Raw genomic sequence first — 21,798 nt, forward strand, 5'->3', positions numbered from 1 at the left:
GCGAAGAGCAAAGAGGGAAATGCTACTGCCCTCTCCCTACCCCCAACTTCTGAGCAAGCTCACATGCGCAGCTGAGGAAGGAAGTCCAGGGGATGTTCCCATGTTCCTCAGGTGACAAGTTTTCATGTCCCACATGCAGCTGTAAGCAGCAAATACGTCAAGAGGTGTGTCTGTGTGTGTAATGAGAGAGAGAGAGCTTATGTCATCCAAGGACATTCCATTCTAACTTTGGCCTGCCTTTGTTCCTGCGCCAAGATGGATGGTCTTGGGCCCTGAAGCATCAGGCAGTGGCAATTCCTTCCTTCCCTTTGATCCAGGATGCAGAGAGAGACCAAATACCCTAGATCTATGGCAAAATTTCTGACAACCAGAAGCAAGACAGACCGTCCTTCTCTCTTATGTCTGTGCCGCAATAATTAGCAGAGAGAGAAAAACCAGTCTTTATTAGACAGGAGCCAATTGTCTTTTTTAGAGCAGTTGGTTCCCAAAGATTTACCCATGGGTCCTGCCAGCTTCTGACACAGATGTGAACTTAAATCCTGGCTCTGCCACTTCACAGTTGCATGGCCTTGGGCAGGTTACTTTAGCCAATTTTTCCACATCTGAAAATGAGAAAAAGTATCCCTGCTTATCTGACAGCATGGCTGTGGGGTCTCATGATGTGATGCTTATGTAACACTTTGCCCTAGATTCTATAAGTGGCCTTACACCCGGGAGGGACTGCGCCATTAAGCAGATTAGCCTGCTCATGGGAGGACCTGAGCTCCAGCTCTGGGCCTGGGATCAGGAGACAGAGTGGGTCATAGGGCTTTAGTGAGATGCCAAGGGTCTGCAAGTAAGGCAGGGCTGAAGCCCACATTCAGAACCCTGGTGGAAGGAAGAGATGAACCCAAAGGAGCAGGAGGAGGTAGGATATGGTGATGAGGCAGTGAGTTAGGACAATAAATACATCAAGTCAGAGTGGATGGACTCCTAGCGGGCAATAGAAAATCAAGCCTGTAGAGCAGGGGACCTAACAGAAGCAGAAGATATTAAGAATAGGTGGCAAGAATACACAGAAGAACTATACAAAAAATATCTTCATGACCCAGATAACCACGATGGTGTGATCACTCACTCGGAGCCAGACATCCTGGAATGTGAGGTCAAGTGGGCCTTAGGAAACATCATTATGAAAAAAGTGGAGGAGACGGAATTTCAGCTGAGCTATTTCTAATCCTAAAAGATGACACTGTGAAAGTGCCGCATGCAATATGCCAGCAAATTTGGAAAACTCAGCAGTAGATGGAAAAGGTCAGTTTTTATTCTAATCCCGAAGAAAGGCAATGCCAAAGAATGTTCAAACTACCACACAATTGCACTCATCTCACATGTTTGCAAATTAATGCTCAAAACTCTCCAAGATAGGTTTCAACAGTTCGTGAACTGAGAACTTCCAGATGTTCAAGCTGTATTTAGAAAAGGCAGAGGAACCAGAGATCAAATTGCCAACATCTGTTGGATCATCAAAAAAGCAAGAGAATTCCAGGAAAAAACATCTACTTTTGCTTCATTGACTATGCTAAAGCCTTTGACTGTGTGGATCAGAACCAACTGTGTGGAAAATTCTGAAAGAGATGGGCATACCAGACCATCTTACCTGCATCCTGAGAAATCTGTAAGGAGGTCAAGAAGCAACAATTAGAACCAGACATGAAACAATGGACTGGTTGCTTATTTAACTTATCTGCATAGTACATCATGCAAAATGCCAGGCCAGATGAAGCACAAGCTGGCATCAAGATTTCTGGGAGAAATATCAATAACATCAGATATGCAGATGATACCATCCTTATAGCAAAAAGTGAAGAACTAAACAGCCTCTTGATGAAAGTGAAAGAGGAGAGTGAAAAAGTTGGCTTAAAACTCAACATTCGGAAAACTAACATCATGGCATCTGGTCCCATCACTTCATGGGAAATAGATGGGAAAACAGTGGAAACGGTGTCAGACTTTATTTTGGGGAGGGCTCCAAAATCACTGCAGATGGTTACTGCAGCCATGAAATTAAAAGACATTTGCTCCTTGGAAGAAACGCTATGTCCAACATAGACAGCATATTAAAAAGCAGAGGCATTACTTTCCCAACAAAGGTCCATCTAGTCAAGGCTTTGGTTTTCTCAGTAGTCATGTATGGATGTGAGAGCTGGACCATAAAGAAAGCTGAGCACTGAAGAATTGATGCTTTTGAACTGTGGTGTTGGAGCAAACTCTTGAGAGTCCCTTGGACAGCAAGGAGATCCAACCAGTCCATCCTAAAGGAAATCAGTCCTGAATATTCATTGGAAGGACTGATGCTGAAGCTGAAGCTCCAATGCTTTGGCCACCGATGTGAAGAGCACACCCACTGGAAAAGATCCTGATGCTGGGAAAGATTGAAGGCGGGAGGAGAAGGGGGTGATAGAGAATGAGATGGTTGGATGGCATCACCGACTCAGTGGACATGGACTTGAGCGAACTCCAGGTGATAGTGAAGGACAGGGAAACTTGGTGTGCTGTAGTCCATGGGGTCACTAAGAGTCGGACACGACTTAGTGACTGAACAACAACAACAAAAAGAGGAATGAATCTTTTTTGACCCACCTCTTGTGTCTGGACTGTTTCAAAATCTTATACCTCTCCTTGTTGATCTAAATGAGGAGTTCTCCAACTAGAGAACAGGCTGGTACAGGCTATTTGGTGACGCTGTCCCCTCTCTAGCCCCTTGGGTCACCAGCCCCTTCTTTTAGAAGACCCACTCTATCTTTTCTCCACCCTAATTTGGGTGGCCGACACCCATGGGCTTCTTTGCCCTTCTTTCGTGCCTTTCAGCTTCCTGTTGAGTTCAGCCAACAGGAGGCACCAGCAGGAAAGAGGCAAGGGCATTTCTCCCAGCATCTTCCCATCAAATCACCTTGGACTAGCTACATCCCTCTAAAGCTTTCCTTCTCCTCCCAAACTTTTCAGTTTCTATGCTCAAAAAACCACACTTTCTTCTTGCCTGGGAGTAATGGTTGAGCCTTCCTATTGCTAGTCCCTGGAAAGAATTCATTGTTCTTTGTGATTTCCTTTGCCTGACTGTATTAAAATTCCCTTTATTTGACCCTTCTTGGTTCTAATATCAACACCATCTCCTAACCTTAGAGACCTTCATAAAAGTAAAAAATGAGCAGTTTATTGAAAAGCATTGTGAGTCTGTAAGAGAGAGCAGAGGTCCAACCCTTTCTTGGCACCTTGTCCTTTCTCTCCTCCAACAGCTTGTTGCTGGCTCACTGATGTCACCCACCTGCGGGCTGCAGCCCACCTCGTCCCTGTCTGGGTCTTGTACGTGGGCCTGGCCTTGTCCAACAGAGAAGCTGCCTCCAGGAGCTCTGCGCTGAGATTAAGACGGGCAGGGTCACCTGGGGCAAAGCAAAGAGGTTCAGCCAGGCAGAGTCTGAATTATACTGACCTGGGGAGCAAGAGTGGCAGCAGAAGAGATAAGGCATCGGCAGTGAGGTGAATCAGCAGGGAGGATGGAGGGAGGCACAGAACTCACGCAGCTCAGAGTGATTTGATCAGAGCAGAGTGTGCAGTCTCTGCTGCTGAAATGTGTGCAGCTATCTGAGGACCTTTTCTACTTATTGGAGACAAACCCTCCAGGAGGCAGATGGGAGCAGGAAGTTTATACACCAACTCCTCTAGTAAGAAGCTGCCTCAAGAGCTTCCCCATCACTGCCTGTGGGCTTAGAATTGAGTCAGGCTCTCAATCCTGGGGTCTGAGGGAGTGACGGGGCCACTCAGCCCACATGGGGACCCTGTGGTTCTCCTGGCTGCTGAGTAAAACAAGGACTTCTCTGCTGCGGGGGAAGCTCCGATGTCCAGTCTCAGCTCTCCCGGTCCCCAAGTGGACCCAGGCCGTGGGGCTGTCGTCTGTCAAAACACCTTCCCACATCCTGAGTGTTTGTGTTGCTTAGTTACCTGCTAGCCCAGGGGCCCCAGTAGGAGCCCTGTGTCTGCTGTCTGGCCCTCCCCTTCCTGGGGTCTGGGTCCTGCTTTGATGGCCCTGCTTCTGGTAGGTACCTTTCAGTATCATTTCAGGTAGGGTGTCTCAGGCCCCATCTCTCTGACTCCTGAGGGAAGAAGAGGGTTTTACTTCAACTTCCTCACCTTTCTTTTGGGGGACAGCCCCAGAATTTGGATGAGAACACCATGTAGTCATCTGCACGTCCTGAGTGTCCTTAGCAGCCCCACTCCACACTGGATTCATGGGATGGACTTTGCCCTAATCTCCTCCATCCCTGTGTTGCTGAGAATTTAAGGATGCCTTGGGTCCAAGCATATCCAGGTGAAAGTAATGTAGAGCTTTCTTCCATTGACTCCTTTAAGGCTCTTCAAGCCTTTTGAGAGCTATATGGGATGCTTTAAATATTTCATGGAGAGTAAAGGAGTAACATTCTAGCTCCTGAAGCTTCTTCTCAGTAGGATTTAGCTATCCCAGGTGTGGAGTGCAGGAAGCGTATCGACTTGCATTAAATTTTAAGCACAAACAATAGTCCAGCACTTACAGAGTTTGGCAAGCAAGCTACTCCCTTGCCTTAAAATATATGGCAGTAATTGAGTATCTATTATTCTACCTATTGGACCCACGTCCTTGTACAGAGCCCAAGAGCAAAGTTCATAGGATGAGTAACACTACATTCCCAATCCAAAGAGTCCTACAGGAATCTCTGTAAAGAGAAAGTTGTCTGAAGAATAAAGCTTGCATCTATCTGCCTTGCCTCCGGAATGTGGAAGACCGCAGCAGGCTTGGAGGTCATCTTTCTGTTGTAGCTGCCCCGTAGGCATGTTCTTATGGCTCATAAATCCACACCATCTATTGTGGCAGAGTTTGAGGCATGGTTGATGGGATAACTCTAGCTGGACACTTGCCTTTCTTTCTGCTCACTCCATTATGTAGAAAAGGCTGATCTAGCAACTTCAGCCATTCAGAACATGGTCCCAAACAAAGATAGATGCACAATCACTTGGCCTATGGGCATTCTATCTCCCCAGTGAGATTTTTGTTTCCTTACAGGATAAGTAAGAACCATATTTTTATTTGAATTATCTACAGACAATACACAGCTGGCACAAGATAGAGATTTTTCTGGATAATGGTGGTGGAGTCAAAACCTGCCTTTTGTTGATGTCCACTTAACCAAATGTCATTGGTCCATTTACTGGAGCCATCTAGAAAAAGCTTTCTCCTTTCTACAGATGAGCTTTGCTTTTTAAAAATAATGGTTTTCCCCTTCTGTTTATAGACATCATAATTGCTTTTGAAATGTTTGAAAGAAACATTATATGGACTTTAGAGGAAGACAGGCCAGAACTGAATCCCAATCTGTGGCCAGAGAACCCTCAGGCCATTCATTTCAGTTCAGTTCAGCTTTCTTCACCAGAGAAGGCAATGGCACCTCACTCCAGTACTCTTGCCTGGAAAATCCCATGGATGGAGGAGCCTGGTAGGCTGCAGTCCATGGGGTCTCGAAGAGTCGGACGTGACTTCACTTTCACTTTCACTTTTCACTTTCATGCACTGGAGAAGGAAATGGCAAATCACTCCAGTGTTCTTGCCTGGAGAGTCCCAGGGACAGGGGAGCCTGATGAGCTGCCGTCTACGGGGTCGCACAGTCAGATACGACTGAAGCGACTTAGCAGCAGCAGCAGCAGCTTTCTTCACAGTCCAACTCTCACATCCATATATGACTACTGGAAAAACCATAGCCTTGGCTAGACGGACCTTAGTCGGCAAAGTAATGTCTCTGCTTTTGAATATGCTGTCTAGGTCATAACTTTCCTTCCAAGCAGTAAGCATCTTTTAGTTCATGGCTGCAATCACCATCTGCAGTGATTTTGGAGCCCAAAAAGATAACATCTGACACTGTTTCCACTGTTTCCCCATCTATTTGCCATGAAGTGATGGGACCAGATGCCATGATCTTCATTTTCTGAATGTTGAGCATTAAGCCAACTTTTTCACTCTCCTCTTTCACTCTCATCAAGAGGCTTTTTAGTTCCTCTTTACTTTCTGTCATTAGGGTGGTGTCATCTGCATATCTGAGGTTATTGATATTTTTCCTGGAAATCTTGATTCCAGCTTGTCCTTCTTCCAGCCCAGCGTTTCTCATGATGTACTCTGCATAGAAGTTAAATAAGCAGGGTGACAATATACAGCCTTGATGTACTCCTTTTCCTATTTAGAAACAGTCTGTTTTTTCACGTCCAGTTCGAACTGTTGCTTCCTGACCTGCATATAGGTTTCTCAAGAGGCAGGGCAGGTGGTCTGGTATTCCCATCTCTTTCAGAATTTTCCACAGTTTATTGTGATCCACACAGTCAAAGGCTTTGGCATAGTCAATAAAGCAGAAATAGATGTTTTTCTGGAACTCTCTTGCTTTTTCAATGATCCAGCGAATGTTGGCAATTTAATCTCTGGTTTCTCTGCCTTTTCTAAAACCAGCTTGAACATCTGGAATTTCACAGTTCACGTATTGCTGAAGCCTGGCTTAGAGAATTTTGAGCATTACTTCACTAGCGTGTGAGATGAGTGCAATTGTGTGGTAGTGTGAGCAGGCCATTAGGCTTCCTTTATTTGTCCTTAAAATTGGAATGACAACCAGAAAGGCCTAAGGTTTCTTGAGAGGTGATAACACAGGTAATCTGGCCTGAGGAAGACTCAATGATTGATTGTTGAATTTAAATAGAGTAACCCAGATCTTAATCCCAGTGCCTTTTAACTCCAAGTTTGGTTTGTTTTCACTCTGCTGAGTTACCACCAAGGCCAATCAACTTGACAGAAAATGCTCTTTGGTTACTCATTCTCCAACTATCTTTTTTTCTCCCCTTAGAAAAATATAATAACACATCTGGGACCTATTATATGCTGGTATATATTTCAGTATATGTTTCTGCTAATGCTTTAGTAAACAGAAACCGCATGCATGTTGATTCCTCAAATACAGTAGCTGCTAGTCTGCCTTGAGAAAGGCTTAATACAAAGTTAAACATTGCAGGAGTTTTGAAAAGTGCCTCCATCAAAAGTAGAACTCAAGCCCCAGTTATATCAGAGTCACTCAAGCCCCAGTTATATCAGAGTCACTTTTTATAGTTAATGCATTTAGTCACTTCCTACTGCTTAGAATGAGGAAAAACATTAGTCTGAGATGTCCTTATTTATATCAATGGCAAAAATATCAGGAACACTTCTGGTTGTTAATATCAGAACGCTTAACTAATGGTGATTGACCACACAGAGGGGTATTTTGTCATTGTTTTCATAATTTCTCAAACAGAAACTTTGGTTCAGGGCCAGTATCTCTATTATTCTTTTATTTTCCTCATAGTTGTAAGATGGTTGCCCTGATGCCAGACATCAAGTCCACATCCAATTGAAGAGATTAAGTGAGAAAGTAGAGCAATTACATGCACATGAGTCCAGAAAAACATTTTCAGAAGCACTGAAAAGACTTATACCTCATGGTGTCACAGGGCCACCTCTATCGGCAAAGAAGATTGGGAAAGTGAGGTTGGTTTTACCTATTTCAGCCCCTGTTGTAGAGGGAGATGAGAGAAATAGAGATGAGTGTTGGGTTAGCCAATCCCCAATGTCTGTGATCATGAACTTCATAAATGTGTTTGTAAGCTGAGGCCTATGCCAAATCTCCCTAAACTAACCCTGAAAACAACAGAAGTATCAGGCTGCAAAGCGAAGAAGAAGAACTTTGGAATCAGACTCACCAAACTTTATGTCCTGGCTCAGTCACTTACCGAGAGGGATGGCTCTGGAGAAGTCACTTTTCTCCTTGAACCTATTATTTCCTCACTTATAATAAATTATACTATGTCCTAGGGTTAGTGTGAAGATCAAATGAAAGACTAAGAAAGAACTTTCTGTGCTGATCACTCCTCTGCACATGTACATTATAAAAGAGGGATGAAAGAGCCTGTTCTGTGCTACACAGAAAAGCCAGTCCTGTAGGTCTGTGATAACCCAGAGCTTCCTTTCTTTGGCCCTTCCTTCATGCAGCTCATTATTTGACACCCCTAAACTGTGATCTCAATATATCATGTTCAGTTTTGCATCCCCAGTGCCTCATGCAAGGTGATAGGTGCTCAGCAAAAGTTTAATGAGTGAATGAATCTCCCCCAGGAGCATGAACTAGTTTGAAAAAGAGGACATTGTCATTCAATGAAACATGGTCAATAAAGACAAGTTTCTCGGCGAATTATTCAGAAGCTATTTAAGAATAAATAGGCAAGGAATTCTAATATGAAGGCGGTGACAGTGTAAATGTGGTTTTCAGATCTCAAACTTCCACAGACCTGCTAGACACAAGAGCCAAAACCCATGGGCTACATTTTCAAAAATAACTGGGTGACAACGTATATAACCTCCAACCCGAAACTATGGTGGGTGATGAAGAAATGCCAGTAACTGTAAGATCTGCATTGTCTCAACATCTGTGCTGGAGGAGCAAAGGAAGCAAGATGACTGAAGGACCTGAGAAGGGAAGCCCAAATAGCCGACAGGTATTCACCAAGAAGCAGAGAGGTGTAATCTGAGAACACACGCTAAAACAGACATTCTGATATGATTTTGCTCACTGGAAGAGGGGTGAGGTCACAGGAAGAACTGAAAATCCTGGGGCAGTCTAGCCCCTATAAAATCTTGAAACTGACAGCCATTTCTTCCTTTCAGGATAAGACCCCATTCTAAGGAAAAAAATCTGAGGAGTGGAATCAGATTTAGCAGGTCAGAGATAATAGTGATGAGGACAGAGAAGGTTCAGATAAACTAGAAAAGCAAGGAAAAAAACCCAGGAAATTTCAGGAAATTATGAAGTTAAAAATGTTATCTGAAGAATGTCACCTTATTCTAAAAATTAGCAGAAACCAATTTCACATGAAAGTGAGCAATAGGAAACTATGGAGGTCAAGTTCTCTAAAAGGCTATTTTAAGAAAAGGAGACAAACACATATGTCTCCTTCCCTATGAAAAATGAAAACATGCAAGAAAGACTTGTCCATAAAACTGCTCAAAATTTCAATGTATCATTTTAAAATGACTGAAAGACATTAAGAAAGTATTATAAGACACGAAGAACAAAGTAAATCATAATTAGAAAAAAGTCAGAAGTATAACTGAAGAAATAATTTAAGATGAAAAAATAATTTTAGTAATGAGGACCAAACTTTAAGGAGCACAGAACAAATAAACAAAACAAATGATGCTTTTAGAGAAATAGAAGGTGAAAGGAGAAAAAAATTTTAATCAAAAAATAAACAAAGAGCTAAAAGGTATTTGAGAGAATACTTTTTGTTTCTATATGTTATGTACCTATACATATATAATATTAAAGGTACGTAAAGAAGATCCTATATATAAATAATCAGAGTACCCTGAGAAGAAAATAATATCAAAGGAACAGGACAAATTCTAAAAATGAATTCATAAAAAACTTTTCTGAAATTAAGCAACATTTGAACCTTCATACTGAAAGAACATATTATGTACCTGAGAATATTAATACAGACTAATCAATGACAAGAACTATTACTAGATTTAAAGGAAAAAGAAAAAAACCTCGTAGGCAGCCAAGGCAAAAACAGCTTGTAACAACCAAGAAAAGAGAATTAGGTTACCTTCAGACTTTTAGGCCATATTTTATAGCAGAATACATAGAATACTTACATAGAATAACATATTTTAAATGATAAGCTTAAATTCAATTGTATTTTTTTAAATTTTTTATTTAAATATTTATTTTTACTTTATTTTACTATACAATACTGTATTGGTTTTGCCATACATTGACATGAATCCGCCATGGGTGTACATGAGTTCCCAAACATAAACCCCCCTCCCACCTCCCACCCCATATCATCTCTCTGGATCATCCCCGATCACCAGCCCCAAGCATCCTGTATCCTACATTAAAAGCAAGTGGTCTAAAAACCTTTTAAAAATAATCGTATTGATTTATTTTTAGCTATGCTGGGTCTTTGTTGCTGCATGAGCTTTTCTCTAGTTGCAGCAAGTGGGGGCTACTCTAGTTGGAGTACGCGGAATTCTCACTGCAGCGGCTTCTCTTGTGGAGAATGGGCTCTAGGGTGTATGGGATCCATCCGTTGCAGTTCCTGGGCTCTAGAGCACAGCTCAGTAATTGCGGCACCTGGCCCCACAGCATGTGGGATCTTCCCAGACCAGGGATTGCATTGGCAGGCAGATTCTTTACCGCTGAGCCACCAGGGAAGCCCCCTAAAAATGTTTTTACAATGTTTAAACATTTTCAGTATTCCGGCAACACTCTCACCCCCACCCTGTCATGTTGCATTCAAACTCCACCTTGAGACGGCAGAGGGACCTGGATAAGCGTGAGCTTCCTGTCCATGTCTCCGGGGCAACAGGACTCTGCTTTATATCAATGTGGGATCCTGAACGTGATGGCTTTTTGCCCCTTTGCTAGCAGCAGAGGAGTTTTCCTAACTTCAGAACAGCCAACGAGGGCTTGTTTTCCACTTCTGTTGCAAGCAACCTTTGCCTTGAAGCAGGTGAGGGAAACTCACAAGAGAGTTTTCTGTCTTCGCAGTGGCAGCCAATCACCACCAGGCACTAATGAGGGCTCAGAATGTGGACGGGCTACTCCAAACTACCTTCAGACTTTGCCAAAGCCCGCTCCCCTTCCCTGCGGAGCGGCGTACTCTCAAGTCTCCTTTCCTGCTGTCTAGCTTTCTCATATGCACTCCGTGAATGCCCCTGGAAATGAGCTGTTGAGTATGTGTGGGCCCTCCAGTGTCTGGAACCCCAACACTGTCATGCTAGCCCACACTTGACGTTTAAGAAGTTGTTAACATTATAGTTGTTCTTGTTCATTTTGATGGTTGCCACCTCTCCCCCCACATTCTGCCAAAGGTGAAACATTTTGTGTGGCCCGTATGTTCTCAGAGGGATTTGTCAATCTTTGGTATTCAGTTTATTTGGTCGTGTTGAGACCTCAGATCTCTGATGGACTAAGCAGAATAGAACTTTGTAGATTATATGGTCTTTTGTTGTCGTTGTAAAGACGGGAGTGATATTCTCATGTGGCTTTCTACAGCCTAAGTGAAAGAGAAGTTCCAATTTTTTTAAAAAACTATCGTTAGTAATCATAATTGGTAGTGGCAGTATTAGTATCATCATTTTGACCATTGTGTATATAATTGTGTACTGTGGGATAAAGGAAATGAGTAATGATGAGACATTTTAATTCTCTCATTCACTGTGTCCTTGAGAACCAAGGTTTTAGGTATGGGAAAAAAGGAGATACATACACAGTATAGAAGGAAATAAGAAAAAATCATGCAACTTCTGAATTTGAATTTGAAACATTATTATAAATTTATAAAATATTTTATATTTAAGTATATGTTTATTTCCTAATTCTACCAAAAATATCTAGAAACATGATTCTCTAGATTGTGATCTCCAAACACCATTTCCTACCACAAGAAACCAAGGTTTATTAGAGAAATAGTTGATTCACATTTGGGGTAGGAACTATGCAAAATGAGCCTAGACCATCTTATCCTACCCAATAGAAAAGATGCTATCAAAGAATAATGGGGTCATGTCAAATGGACCCAGCTGCCAATCTTAGGAGATTTCCATTTGCCGAAAATGGGACAACTTGAGTTTGAATAAAGAAGAGGAATGCAATGTACTTAAACCCATAAATATATCTAAATTAATGACTTCACAATTATATATATTAAAAATCAAATAAGTTTCCTCTTTTAGAGGATCAGAGAACCAATTTATTATCTCAAAAACAAGTAAATAAACAATCAAGCATTTTTTCTTTTATATCTAAACTATGCAGCTGGGTAACCAAATAATAGATGAGAGAAGCATCTCTTTATAAATTATTCCAATGAAAAAGTGAAATGAGATGTAGAATTAGAATGTCACCATTTTTCAATCTCCAATGAATTTATGGGTCTAGGCAGTGAGCCTACATGGCTGTTGACATCACAAAAAGTGAGCCAACCAGACATATGCTATCTAGTGAAATAACATGCCACTTCCTACAGTCTTGCCAAAATGACTGAGTTAAAGTTTTATCCATCTCTGAATCCAGCTTCTGATTTGTAGATAATGCAGAGGACAGAGAAACATGTTGGACAGGACCACGAGTACACAATCAGCAAAATCCAGACGAGAGGGCAATTCCACAGGTCAAACCTCGAGGGATCTTTAACAAATAAATTATAGGCCAAAGGACAAGATGAAGTGAAAGCCAACAGATTCGAAGAAAGGTTAAAAACTTATCAAATTTTTGAGAGTGAGTGAGAATAAACTGTAGTGCTAAGAATGTATACTTAAGTAACCAAATCGTAAAGAAACATAGGGAAGAGATTACTCTAAAAGTCAAGATAGTGGTTATTTTTGGAAAGAGGAAGGAGACACATGTGAAAGGCTTCTGAAATAGCTGGAAATTTTCTATTTCTTGATCTGAGTGAGTGTTAGCCTTATAATTCACTAAGCCATGTGTTTGTTTTGTGTGGTTTTCCATATCTGTGTTTTATTTTACAATTAAAAATTTTAAAAAAAAAAAACCTGTTTCACTTCAGAACACCCTCTTACTCTCATCCTCCCAAAAGTGAATTGCATATCTCTATGTGTAAAAACAAAACACGTTATAAATTTTTTAAAAGTATAAATAGACAGGAAGGATATGTTTAAGAATATGTTATAGATCAAGTTATATTTCCCTAAGTGCCTTTATTAGAACCTATTTCACAAAATCCTTTCCTTCCTTAAAAAAATCCTTTCAGAAGAGTCTGTGCACTTTTTTTCTAGACTTGCCAAGCTAAATAGCTAAAAAGTATTTCCTTTTCAAAGTCCAAGGAATATGCAATCCTCTATATATATAAAAAAAAAGATGTGTTAAGGTTTCCAGTTCCCCACCCCTTCCTTTCATTTTAGAGGGGAAAAATATATGTGTATAAATATGCACACATGTATTTATAAAAGCAACATAAATATTATGATGTAAATGTAGAAGTGGGATTCAAAAGAGAAACCTCCATGAAAAATATAAATAATACCTTTTTCAGCAAGAGAGGGTAAAACAGCTTCATCAAAAATTTAAATACATGAAAGAAATTTATTTGCCATCTGAACTGTAATTTTAAAGCTAAAATGTGAGCCCAATGTGGACGTTTTAACAACAACTGAATTTGCTGACTTCTGAAAGGGAACTCCGGGTCCTCCCAAGTCTTTTGAAGTTCCATTTTGCTTTGTCTTCAGATGCCTTGACATAATCAGCCCATTGATGCCTTGTCCTGTCTTGTGAACGCAAGCATTTGCTCACAATTCCATATCAGAGCTGGAGACAAGGAGAGGTTCAGATCCCTTTGACACCAGGGCGCCTGGTCAGGAAGTTCTCAGATGTGCAGTCACGTGAACTTTTAGCTGAACTACTGCCCAGTGGGGCTCCCATCCTTTCAATCTCCATCAGCTCAGGTCTTCAAAGGCTGGGAGCGTCTGTACCCAGTGACCTGACTGGCTGGCCTGACACATCTCTTTCCCTTGAGGTGGTGGGGGTAGATGGGATTGAAATTACTTTCCCAACTTTATTCCTCAAATTTGAGCCAGACCCCTAACCCGCCCCTATCCCCCAGATCAAACAACACCTCAGTTGCCCTCTAGTTGCACTGGTCACTGAAGGAGTAGCTGCTTGACCTGCTTTAAAAAGCTTGTTTCCCACACTTTGGGATTAGCACTGATTGTGACTGAGATTCTGCCACGCACTTAGCTGAGTGTGAACACTGACCTTCTTTTATCACTGCAACAACCACATAGGTAATTTAAGATAAAGGTACTGAGTGAATTCACTCAAGAACATGTATATAATTAGTGGAGATTTTAACTCAGGGAGCAAGCTTTAGCTGGCAAGGCCATTCCTTAAACCACCATGCTATGGTGCCTATGCCAGAGGAACAGACACCATGATAGACATAGTTGTGTGGAGCACTGCTGATGTTAGCTCCCTCCATGTGTCAGGCAATATGCCAAGCTTCACAAACACTTCATTTAGTTATTTATAGGAAGATCCTGTGAAGGAGGGCATGGCAACCCACTCCAGTATTCTTGTCTGGAGAATACCCATGGATAGAGGAGCCTGGCGGGCTACAGTCCATAGGGTTGCAAAGAGTCGGCCATGACTGTGGAGAGTTAGCCCACACACACACTTATAGATATGGGCTTCCCTGATAGATCAGATGATAAAGAATCTGCCTGCAATGTAGGATACCTGGGTTTAATCCCTGGGTCAGGAAAATCCCCTGGAGAAAGGAATGGCCACCTATTCAAGTATTCATACCTGGAAAATCCCATGGACAGAATAGCCTGGCAGGCTACAGTCTATGGGGTTGCAAAGAGTCGGACATGACTGAGCGACTAAGCACAACACAGCATAGTACCAATATAAAGACAGAGATAGATGAAATTCTAAAATGTAGGAGCTAGATTTCATCCAGGTTGCCTAGATTTAATCCCAACTCCACAGTTTACCAGCTGTGTGATCTTGAACAAACGCTTTTGTAGTCCTGGGCCACGGTCTCTTCAACCAAAAACACTCCCCTCAGAGGATACTGCAAGTATTAAGTGAATAATTTAATTTATGGAAAGCACATAATATATTTCCTAGCACAGAATAGGGACCAAAAATTTAGATATGACTGTAAAGAACCCGACTGCAATGTGGGTGACCTGGGTTTAATCCCTGGGTTAGGAAAATCCCTTGAGGAGGACATGGCAACCCACTCCAGTATGCTTGCCTGGAGAATCCCCATAGACAGTGGAGCCTGGTGGGCTACAGTCCATGGGGTCGCAGAGTCAGACATGACTGAGTGACTAAGCACAGCATACAATATCATACATTATTACTAATATATTAATTACACATCATATAATTAACTATATGAACACTATTATGTAATAATAGTGTTTACTATTACTATTATATACACATTTGTTGTTGTTATTTGGTAGCTAATTTGTGTCTGACTCTTTGCGACCCCATGGACAGTAGCCAGCAAGGCTTCCCTGTCTGTGGGATCTCCCAGGCAAGAATACTGGAGTGGGTGGCCATTTCCTTCTCCAGGGGATCTTCCTGACTCAGGGATTGAACCCATGTCTCCTGCATTAGCAGGCAGATTCTTTATGCTGAGCCACCAGGGAAGCCCCATTATATATACATAGATGGTTTATTTTCTCAAGCAACTCAGAAAGCTCAGTAAAGAGGAGTAACATTCCTCAAAACTTTTCTGGGTCAATGATCACCAAAACAATATATGCTGAGCTGGCTCATTTTTTCCCAAGAAGATCAATATTTGAGACACAAACCAGCAAAGTAGATTGATGAGGGTACAGCTGAAAATAAGTCTCAGGATGACAGACCACACACACCACACACAAGCATTGTTCTGAGCAAGACAGGCTGCCAACACTCTAGAAGGAGGACAGTTAGCATTTAGCTCTCTTTGTCATTGTTGGGGCTGTTCACCTTGGCATGCATAAAGGCCAGGTGACCCTCTGATCCCAGTCTTCACTTTACCCGTCTTTCATCGCTGATGAAAGATTCTGGTCCTTCTAAGATCAAGTTTATTTCTACTTCTATTCTAGTATCCAAATTCTCATCTGGTGTTTAAACAAGACATTCCTATGAAAGGAGATATGAGGGACTGACAATACAAACACAGGTCAAAGTTACTGATCGGGTATTTGAACTGGGCACTGTGTTAAACACAAGCATTCTCTCTTTGGATCTCATGGCTCCATATGGTAGCGTCAGATCATCTTCAGGTCCCGTATCCATATTTGCTGAATAGCAGAGGTGTCCTCAAGTTCAAATTCATTTATGCTGTTACACCTTGCATTCAAAGTTGCCCTCATTCCTTTGCAAACTCTTGTTCACTTTATCTCTCTTTAACCACCATCCATACTCTACTTAAAAAAAGTTACCAAAGAAGCTCCTTCTCTGGTCATTAATTACTGGAAAAATAGCTGGCGTGTCCATTTTTCTCCTCTGAACACATCCAGCATGCTGAACATGGTCTCTCTCCATCACTAGACAGTGACTTTTTGAAGGTGAGGATCTTGTCTTCATCTTTCTGACCCTAGCACTTAGCACAGTGTTGGCATAAAGAAGGATCTCAATAAATATTTGCATTGAGCATGAATGACTGCCTAGATGGTTAGATGCCTATATGGAGGCATGCCTCAGATGACCTCCCTCTCTTTCGCTGAGACGTCATTACTAAGCCCCATGTTGTTGAGCACCAAAAAGAGGCCACAGCACTTAGCACAATGTCACTTGTATGGTTGGTGCCCAACATGTTTTAGTGAATGAATAAATAAACACATAATTCAGGCCTTAAGGCAATATAAATCACCTGGGAGATCTATTTAAACACTTCTTGTTCTTCCATTTCTCATGTCTATGGCAAAAGAAACCAGAAAGCTGCTGGGAACAGGGGCTGCAGCCCACCAGGGCCTGAACTGTGCTGTGCTGGCCTCAGCCTATAATGAAGAAGCTGTAGCCTTACGACATTGTCCATCATGTCCCCCGCAGGCTGCTGTGGATGATTTTGTTCATTGCATCCAAAGTTGGGGTTCTGTCTGGTTTCAATGGTAAAAATAGTTCTACTTCTGAAAAATTGACCAGTTTGTATATTATATACTTGGTAAATTGTGAAATTGTCTTTATTTTCCCCGTTTTTTGGCCAGTAAAAAATTGAAACAAAATAGACACCCAGTGGGAATTTGCTGTATGACACAGGGAACTCAAACTGGGGCTCTGTAACAACCTAGAGGGGTGGGTTGGGGAGGGAGTTGGGAGGGAGGTTCAAGAGGGAGGGAACATATGTATACCTATGACTGATTCATGTTGATGTATGGCAGAAACCAACACAATACTGTGAAGCAATTACCCTTCAATTAAAAATAAATTTTAAAAATTGGAGCTAAATCTGCAGCTACTCATAGCAACAGAAAGATCTTTTAATAACACATTTTTTTAATGTGAGTCTTGGCTCTTTTTCATTTCCTTACTACAAACCCCTTCCTTCCTTTTTCTTCTACCAATTTTGCACATTGTCGTTTCTTTAGGAATGATGGTAAGCCATCCGGTGATTATAAAAGAAACTAAATGTAAAACGGCTTACTTTATTGTGTAACCACAGACTGAGCAAATGTATTCACCAAATATATTGTTCAAATACACAATTATTTTTTCGCTCAGTTGTGTCTGACTCTTTGCGACCCCATGAACTGGGGCCCACCAGGCTCCTCCGTCCTTGGGATTCTCCAGGCAAGAATACTGGAGTGGGTTGCCATTCTCCTTCTCCAGGGGAACTTCCTGACCCAGGGATCGAACCCAATTCTCCTGCATTGCAGGCAGATGCTTTAACCTCTGAGCCACCAGGGAAGCCCTTACTTCCCCCTGGTATATTTAATGTATCCAGGACTAAAATCTTCTCTGGGGCCTCCCTGGTGGCTCAGTGGTGAAGAATCCACCTGCCATTGCAGGAAACATAGGTTCGATTCCTGGTCCAGGAAGATTCCCACATGCAGCAGAGCAACTAAGCCCATGACCACAACTATTGAACTTGTGCTCTAGAGCCCAATAACTGCAGCTATTGAGCCCGCCTGCTACAACTACTGAAGCCCACATACCCGAGAGCCTGCTCCCCGCAGCAAGAGAAGCCACTGCAATGAGAAGCCCACACACCACAGCTAGAGAGGAGCCTACGCAGCAGTGAAGATCCAGCTCAGCCACAAATAAAAACAAATTAATAAATAATCTTAAAAAACTTCTCTGGAAAGAAGAAATAAAGTTATAAAATGTTAAATAAAAAGGATAGTTTAATAAGTCTGCTGGTATCACTCTCTGTGTGTTGGGAGTTTTGACTCCTTAGGTGGCTGATCTTAGCTCTCCTCTGGCTCATGAAAGGGAGTCACCAGGTGTTTGCTGCAGGAGAAGAAAGGGAGGCAAGGAATATGCAAGGAAAGATGAAGGGATAGAAGGAAAAGGAAAGAGGGAAATGGAGAGATTAGAAGAAAGGACCTGGAGGGATGGGGATGGAGGAAAGATACAAAAGATGAACCTACGATGGAGCTTACCTGAGCAGCTAAGGCTGATGCTCGGATCTCAGTTGTCTTCAAGAGGCTATCTGGTGGCCAGAAATAAGAGGAACATTGGAGGTTACATCACTGCATTTACAGCCTTCTGATAAAAATGTGATGGATCTATTCTATTCTATTTTAATACTGAACTGAGGGGAGAAGTCACAACCAAATTTTAGAACCACCAACTCAGACCTGCAGCTCAGAATCAACCTTCTCACTACCCAATTTCCTATCTTGAGAAATACAAGCCAAAGCTTTTCTGTTTTCCCTTGTGTTAAAAATCTAGCCATGTTTTCTAAAAAGTAAACTTAAATCATCACCATTTCTTTTACATTCTTGTTATATTAACTTTTTCCTGAGAATAAAAGTAAGCAAATCTATTGTAACCAATAGGGCAACAAAATGATATTAAAATAATATAAAATTGCTTTGATCTATCACTAAGAAATAACCATTGCAACAGCTTTTGATTATTTCCTTCTAATCTTATCTATTTTCATATTTGTGGGGTGGACATGTATAGCTGAATGTAATCTCACTCATTTTTTCCTTTTAATATTTTAATATGTCCCCAGGTTAACCCTGAATATTCACTGGAAGGACTGATGCTGAAGGTGAAGCACCAATACTTGGGCCACCCGATGTGAAAAACCAACTCGTTGGAAAAGACCTTGATGTTGGGAAAGATTGAAGGCAGGAGAAAAGGGTGACTGCATGAGATGGTTGGATGGCATCACTGAGTTGAGGGACATGAGTCTGAGTAAACTCTGGGAGATAGTGAAGGACAGGGAAGCATGGCATGCTGTAGTCCATGGGGTCACAAAGAATCAGACACAACTTAGCAACTGAATAACAACCGTGCCAAGAAATGTCCTTCAAATTTTGACTTTTTAATGTATGCATTATATTATATTTATAGAATGAACTCTATTTTATCTTGCTATTGAATCTTTAGATAGCTTCCAAAAGATGAATATTCTATGTTTTCATTTAATTCCTCTAATTGCAAGGCACTCAAGTAATGGGATTTTGGTGTGAACATTAGTAAGAGAATAAAAAATCAGGTGGAAATCCAAAAGACCAGAGACCATAGTATGGTTAGGATTTAGAGTACTGAACTGGATTCAGGATAGCTCTTGTGGCAGGCAGTCAAAGCTGATTATCAATATTTATGGTTCTTCACTTTTCAGAAACTCTGTGTAAATTGTACTTCTGTACTTTTCTACCTCTTGGGTTTAGACATGATCATGTGACTATTAAAGTATGTCAAACACTATTATTTTTTGTAGCTGAGTTGAAGGTTAGTGAAGATTTGGTGGGCATGGAAGGGGCAATGGACACTGAGAAATATGTTCAGGGCCAAGGTCCATTTTTTAAGTAGGATGGACAAGACTTGGTGATTGATTGGATGTAGGAAGTGAAAGAGGGTTGACAAAAATGACTCCTGGGATCTTCAGACAACTATTTGGGTAGAGAGGTCATTTACCAAGAAGGGGGACTCTCATGGGGAAACAGCTCTGGGAGAGGAGAAGACTTAGTCAGGTTATGGCAACCCACTCCAGTACTCTTGCCTGGAAAATCCCATGGGTGGAGGAGCCTAGTAGGCTGCAGTCCATGGGGTCACAAAGAGTCGGACACGACTGAGCGACTTCACTTTCACTTTTCATTTTCATGCATTGGAGAAGGAAATGGCAACCCACTCCAGTGTTCTTGCCTGGAGAATCCCAGGGACGGGGAAGCCTGATGGGTTGCCGTCTATGGGGTCGCACAGAGTTGGCCACAACTGAAGCGACTTAGCAGCAGCAGCACAGTGAATTATTATTATTATTCATAGTTGATGACAAGTAGATAGACTCAGGACAGCTATTTCACTTGCTCAAGATCACATATCTAGTAAGCAAAGGAGTCTGGGTTCACATCCAAATTCATCTGCTTGACGTCCCAAACTGTGCTGTTTCCCCTACCATTTTCAGACAACCTCTTAAGAGGAAAGAAGAGATTTCCTGGAGCATAACAAAAACGGTGACATGGGGAGGTCAGCCAGAGGAGTGACAAGAGCATCCCCGGTGAGGGTTGAAGGCCACACCAGAATCACATGCAAACACCCAGATTGTGCAGCCAGGCCCTCAAGATCAGGACACTGGAAGTCAGTCACTAGACACAGTGATCCTGGCCAAAATGGCTTCCCTCAAAACATGACTGGGGACCAAGGACTCTTGATTTAGATCTGTGGTCTCCAAACACAGTCCCTGGATGGTAGCATCAGCAGATGTCAGAAGCACAAACTCTCAGACACCACCTCAGACCTATGGACCAGAGGCTCTGGGATTAGGACCCAGTTCTCTGTTGTTGGGTTTTTTTTAATAAATTTATTTATTTTAATTGGAGGTTAATTACTTTACAATATTGTATTGGTTTTGCCATACATCAACATGTATCCGCCACAGGTATACATGTGTTCCCCATCCTGAACCCCCCTCCCTCCTCCCTCCCCATACCATCCCTCTGTTTAACAAGCCTCCTGGGAGATTCTCACAGACACTCAAGCTTGAGAGTCACTGAATTAAAGCATCTGGTTTCAACTGATGTAAGTTTTCTCCTGTGAGCCTGCATGAGAGCAGTATAATCCCATTAACAGGCCGAGTTTGGACGAATGCACAAGCTACTGCTGAAGCTGGATGGAAGCTCTTTTTCCCCGTCGTCTGATTCTTGTACATAAATCCTCATCCAAAAAGGAAATACCCACCCACCCCCACTTTTTTTTTTTAAGGGGACTGTTGTCTTGTGGCAAAAGGAATGCTTTGCTAATTTTAGGAAGATGGCTTCGGTTATAGACAGGAAGTCTTGAGAGGAGGGGAAACTTTGTCCTGAATTTTTGTAAGTTCTGTTTCTTTCTTTTCTTTTTTTTTCTTTTCTTTTTTTTTGGAAGAGAAAAACATTCCCAGCAAAGAAAACACCATTAAAAGAAAAACACAACCTCAGCTGACTGAGAAGAGGAGCCCTTGGTAACCGTTGGCTGAGTCCCCCTAAGCTGTAGCTGAATAAACCTAGAAGGCAGTGGGCCTCAAGATTTCACTTGAGAAGGAGAATCTCTGCAGTTTAAATTGGCTCTGGGAAGAAACAGAATACCCAGCTTCTTGGTAAGACCGATTTTCCAGAACATTCTTCATCTGCTCTCTCCTCTATACTATGGTATTTCTCAGACAGGACCCTCCAAGTAGCACCCTGATAACCAAGTGCTCAGGAAGGCTCCTGGGCTTCACAGGTTCCAGGAGACTTCCACAGGCCTTATCATCTTAACTTTACAGCAACTCCGGCGCATCAGATGATTTTCACTTCTCAAGTAAGAAAACGGAGACTTACCGAGGAGGAAGTCTCAAATGGAAAAAAGTCATGAACCATAATTTTAGAGTTGTTAACGGTAATTGTATCTCACCGAATTCTTAAGGTGAGAAAAAAGTCTTGTTTTCGCTTTGCAGCTGAGGAAATTGATGGCTTAGAAAGTAGTGGGAATTAATCTAAAGTCACAAAATTAGAAAGTAGAGGGACACAATCCAAGCTCAAGACTTCGGACACCCAGACCT

This window comes from Ovis canadensis, chromosome 3 (genome assembly GCF_042477335.2).
Source record: "Ovis canadensis isolate MfBH-ARS-UI-01 breed Bighorn chromosome 3, ARS-UI_OviCan_v2, whole genome shotgun sequence".
NCBI classification, from domain to species: Eukaryota; Metazoa; Chordata; class Mammalia; order Artiodactyla; family Bovidae; genus Ovis; species Ovis canadensis.